The sequence below is a fragment of the Scophthalmus maximus genome, chromosome 8 (assembly GCF_022379125.1).
Source record: "Scophthalmus maximus strain ysfricsl-2021 chromosome 8, ASM2237912v1, whole genome shotgun sequence".
Lineage (NCBI taxonomy): Eukaryota > Metazoa > Chordata > Actinopteri > Pleuronectiformes > Scophthalmidae > Scophthalmus > Scophthalmus maximus.
In genome coordinates, this window is record NC_061522.1 from 8,728,706 (window position 1) to 8,734,705 (window position 6,000).

Consider the following 6,000-nt stretch of genomic DNA (forward strand, 5'->3'; position numbering starts at 1 on the left):
GCAGCAGTGCTTGTTATTTAAACCAGATCAAGGACAAAAAGGACTTGAGGGATGTGGCATGGATAGCCGTGCAGTAGGAGGAGCAGAGGAGGGCTGTAAATGGGCCAAATCCTCCAAGACCTTTGGCACTTTGTGGAGGGTATTTTAAACCCAGAGACCGCCAATGTGTCGATGAACTTTGCCATTACCTTCTAATGTCAAGACTGGAAAATTGTAAATTCAATGTGGACTTGTAGTGAGACTCCCAGGCCTTTTGTGTTTCACTCTAACGTCAACATTCATTCAGTTTGTTCCGACAGCAGCGCAGGAGCCGAGGCACAGCCACACGCAACACTGTTTACCATGTGTGCGTTGCTATTTGGCACCGTCCAAACATTGGAGCATTTTACATCACTCTTGCATCACTGCGCTTTGAATAAAAAAATAATGTTTGTCTTTTCTCCTGCGTGTGTCTTGAGCTTCAAGTGTACACGAGGAGTAGGTGAAGTGTGCAGACACACTGTGCCTCAAAGTCTCCTTGACTGTGTGGTCAGAAAGTGAAGGAGTCACCCATGGAGAGAAAACTGCTAGTCTAGTGTGTGTCCAGATGACTTTGGATGGGTGTGGATGATGTGCGTTTGTGTGTGTGTGTGTGTGTGTGTGTGTGTGTGTGTGTGTGTGTGTGTGTGTGTGTGTGTGATGGTGGACGGTGGCCAGAGAATAGTTGCCGTCTGTGTTTGTGCAGCAGTGGGCCAAGAAGACCGAGCATCCGTTGTGGCCGCAACCTTCAGTGTCCTGCCCGTGCCCAGCCACCTCAGCCTGGCTGCAGAAGTACAGGAAAAAACCACTGCAGGAATAACAAGTCCATGATGTTGGATAAAATCAAGTCTCTATCCACAAAAGTCAAGAATCAACATGAAGAATGTCAATGTTTGCGCAGAGAGGGGGGGTGGGGGGGGTGTGTGTGTGTGTGTGTGTGGGGGGGGGGGGATGTCTTAAAATATACATTTATTCAGAGCCTGTGCAAGATCAAACAGCAAAATTGATCTGCTCTTGCTCCAACCCTTGCTCTGCTCCCTCCCCTCAATTCCCCTACTCTCCGAGTATCGACTTTCTGCACGGGCCATCGCCATGACGACTTGGGCCTGGCCTGCTGTCACCTCTCCTCAGGGCAGAGCCATGACTATTATGGGATAGGGTTCATTTGACTGCCTTGGGCAAATGATGCGTTTGGAGGAGTGCACAGAGCCCCATTCACACACACATTCTGTCTTTACAAACACACACACACACACACACACACACACACAATCATAAACTTCTCAACTGGGCCCTCTTGTCTTACAGTAGTGAGCCACTGTTTCCCAGGGGCCCCTTCAGACCACAAACTACAGTCTAATCAAGACTGTGATTGTGAGCCAAACTAATGCTACAACTCTCCTGGATCCTATTGCATCGATCCAACAAGCAATCAGATTACTCACTGTGACCCATCAGTTTTAATGAATCTAAAGTCCGCAGCCTGAAATTGTTACTTTGCTGACATCTTTCACGAGAGAGAAATTTCAAGCATGTTGTAGGTAAATAATAGGATGATATTTTTATTCTTTTTGTGAGGCAGATATTCAGATTCAAAACAACTACGACAGTGAAATCATCCAAAGATAGACTACTACTAAACTAAACAAGAAAAGAATTTAAACCATGGTATGGTATTCCATACCTTTGTTGTTTTCAACAAATCCAATAAAAAAGACAAAATGAACAGTGTCTTTTTTTCCTAATATTATCTATATATAGAAAAAATACAATACAAAAAAAATAGTTGGACTGATTCAGTGTTGGTTCTGTCTTTTCTTTGGATTTGTTGGCCTCAAGAAAAATACAAAACATCACCATCCTTGTGCGGCAAAAGGTAAAAGGCAACCCATATTAGAAATGACATGTTATCATGTGAGAGCAGTTGACATCAATGGATTTTATTGACAAAATGACAGAGCCAAAAAAACATGTAACAATTTGTAAAATGATAATAGCAATAATGAAACAAAACATAATAACTATAGCAGAGTAGAATCATGTACACATAAAAGCTATAGCCATCGAATTAATGTATACAAAATAAAACAGTATGTGTCAACAGGCTAAATGTTAACACACTTTGACTCTTATGAAAAGTACATAATCTCGGAGGGGCAGTGATGTATCTTGTCACCGAAAGTTTAGAGAGCGTGACGAGGTGAGACAGTTATTCAGAACAAGTTTGTGATGGGTAGGAGTGTGAACACTGACCACTGATTGTGAATGATGATATTTTTTCTTAAAAGGACCCTGCATCCAAAAAAAGACACAATTCATTTCATACCCTAAGTGAAGAAGTGCTGTTGTGGCTGGACGGACGCTGGGTCTGGTCCAGTGGTGCAGATATGGATGCAACAGCTCCTGTGGAGGCAGATCTCCAATTGGTCAGAGAGGAGGATCAATAACACCGGGAGCAGATAGAGAGAATGATGGGCATCTCAGGCATCTCACTGAAGTAAATTACATTAGAAACTCAGACACTGATGCATGATAAAAAAAAAGAAGGGTAGAAGAAGAGGGAAAAAAATGCCAGAGAGAGTTTTTTTTCCAGCAAACGTTTGATTTTAAATTTGTTTTGTTTTTTGGATGTTAAGAGTTTTGAAAATTAGAGTAGAGAATAATGTGATCATTTTATGAACAAGAAAAGAAAAAGCGGAACCTCTCATCCCAAACCCCCGGAATGCCTTCAAGAAATTCTAATGTCTCAACATGATAATTTTAAAAGAGTGTATTTGATTGTGGAAAGATTATTCAGATACTTACATCAAAGTTGCATTACTGGAAAATTGAACTCCTGCCTTGTAAATGGCACATAATCTAAAAAGTAAAAGTATGTAAGTGTGTGTGTGTGTGTGTGTGTGTGTGTGTGTGTGTGTGTGTGTCTGTGTGTGTGTGTGTGTGTGTGTGTGTGTGTGTTTGTGTCCTTCGATACCTTGACCCCAAGCTCAACCTCTGGCCAGAACTTTTCAACATTGCATTTATTATTTTTCAGCTCTGTCTGCTGATGATCATCTCTCATCTCTGTAGTCCTTCGTGTTGGGACTCTACACCTCCAGCCTCTCGTGTGATGTGACAGCGTAGATGTAGGTGACCAGTGGGCGGCCCCTGCGAGAGCCCGACCGGAGGTCAGCCGGTCACTGTCCCTACGAGGCAGCCCTGCCACGGGTCACCCGCTGCCCACTTCCCCCTCGTTATTTATCTCTCCCTGACACTTCATTCCTCTTCCTGTCAAAGCCCCTCCTCTTCCATCTCCCCGTTCTTCCTCTCCTCTGCTGAGTTTGGCACCAGTCCTCTGATCCTTTCGCCAATACAGGCTTCCCAGGCCAAGGCTTGCTGAGTCGACCCCTTCGCATCACCCCTGTCCGGGTCATGTGACATCCAGCTTCAGGGGCCTCCTAACGATGGGGGCTGGGCCACGGGCCTGCGAGCGAGAGTCCACAATGTGAGTTGCTCTGGCCGGCTGGCAGGGCTCCTCTCCGCGGTCCACCTGAGGGGTAATTACCTCCCCAAGTTGGGCTTGGAACTGGACTTCTTGCCCCCTTAACTCTCTGTGGACCGGCTGGGACGCAGCGCCCCCTTTCATTAGGAGAGCAACTTATGGAGGGAGAGCGTAGAAAACCGACAAAAAGTGATGGCCCGCCTTTGGCTGGTGATGAATTGGTTTGCCTCGCAGACTGGGGTGGGTGGGTGGGTGTGTGTGTGTGGGGGGGGGGGGGGGGGGGGGGGGGGGGGGGGGGTGGAGGAGAATGACACTCAGAGGACATGAAGGGGATGAGGAAGTCACAAATACAGTGCAGGAGAGGAGGGATTTTGCAGATAAAAATATCTTAAGCTGAAGGTTCAGCGGAGATGAGACGCATGAGCTGCTTTTTGTAACCGTGCAGTTTGGCCCCTCTCCTGGGCACGTTAGCACACACACACACACACACACACACACACACACACCAAGGACAGAGCCCAAAGTGTGAGCAAGTGGTGGGCATTAACATCAATGAGGCGCGGGGTAATCACAGGAAAATAATTGCTGTCATCTTCGCTGGGTCACTTAGACATGATTATCCCAAAGTCAGCTGCAGGTCTCTGTACCTTGCCCTGCCTCCCAGCGAGGCTCGCCAGTACAAAGTGACACGCGAAGGAGCAAGAGCAGCGAAGTGAACATGTAATTAGCGAGCGGTCTCATGTAAGCGCTTGTTTGATTTATAATTCAGCATAGCGAGAACCCCTGCTACCCAGGGCTAGTGCTCCTCTGCATTAGCCCTGCGACTGGGAGAGGCTGCAGCAAGGGGGGTGGGGGGGGGGGGACCTGGCTAATTTGTGCTCTGTTTGAGGTGGGTTTAAAAGGGGAAGGAGACGTGAGGCACATACCTGGACTTGGAAGGCAATAGATCATAGAATGCGGCGTGGCCAGGTAAAGGGAAGAACTGTTTTATAGGGTCTCTCTCGCGCTCTTTCTCGCTAATTAGATGGAATGAGTTCGCAAATGACTTTGAAGCTGAACTTTGGACGGAAAAGTTTGATTTGGCGAGAGCTGCTCATTTGAGACTCTGACACGAAGCAGTAAAGTGTACGGTCGGCACTTGGACTTCTCGGCAACTGGCAGCATAGACATACAGTTGTTATGTTACAGTTTTCAAGCCAAACTTGTGTGCAAAGTTATTTTCTGTGGGAATTAAGCAACATAACTCTCTACTCTGACTGCATCTTTGATAAGGGAGGTTTTTCTGTCAGCAGTGGCCTGGTTTTTTCCTCCGCTCAGCCTGGTACATACTGGATTCTCTTTGGTTTCCCGTGGGTCCAATGATCCCCCGATCATCCTATATTCTGACGCCCTTATAAAGCTAATGTGCTGATTTTATGTTTTCAACCTGCCATGATCCCCCCGCAATCCCCTCTTTTCCCTCCGGTCCCGCTTTCGCACTCAAGTGAGGATCCGTTGCCGCTTTGATCACAGTCCCCCGTTAAAGGTTTAAAATGTCTCAATTCCTGATGATTGTTGGGGCCTCTGTGGTTTACTTTAAGCATTTCCCCATGCCCCCTGTCCAAATTCACCACTCCTAAATGAGGTACCCGGTCTCCCAGCTTCCCATCCCAGCGCTGCTTTCAAGTTCCCCCCGATTGGGTGCCGCAGCTGTAAGCCCTAGATTTTGTCTCCTCCATCTTTGTCAAGCCCATTTGCCAAATACAAAAAAGGCCCAGTAAGCTCGGTCTTCATTGCTGCTCTCCAAAGTAATCCCCAGATCTCCCACTCTCTCGAAAATCAATGCAAAGGTTGAAATGAGGTGAAACTCCCTTCTTAACTCATCGGGCTGGGAAGTGATAAAGTCTTAGGATCACTTTTTTTTGGGGGGGGGGTAATCATTGTGGCTCCATGATGAAACTAATTGTCCTATTTCATGCACCTCTGCAGCTTTTCAAACTGTCCTTTATCAACACTCTTTAAGCACAGAAAACAACCGAAGCACATGTCGGTGCTGTGATGGCGTGCTGTTAAAAAAGTAACTGTTGTTGAAGCTGAATTGAGTGACTTTACTTCACTTATTAACAGAGCAACAAAAGCATCCCACTGGAGTCCTCTCTCTCTCTCACCACCTGTCAAATATCAGCCTGATATCAGCGCCTAGATATTCACTTACATCGGCTCTCTGCATTTTCATGCAGCACAGGTTTTACACAGTCACAGAGTGATTCAAGCATGATTCATACGGCAGGTTGGTGAGAACGTCAGGGATTGGAGAAGAGCAGTGATTTGTTGATTGTTCTGGGAGTGGCCGTACAGTTCTGATTTTAGCCACCTGGGGCAGTGTAACAAGCTGAATTCACAATATCATCATAAAACCACATTATAAAGTTGTCAGCAAACATATGCTTTTTTTTCCACATTCGGCAGATACAGAGCAACATCCTTTATCCTTTATTACCTCTGCTAAAGGAGGTTATGTT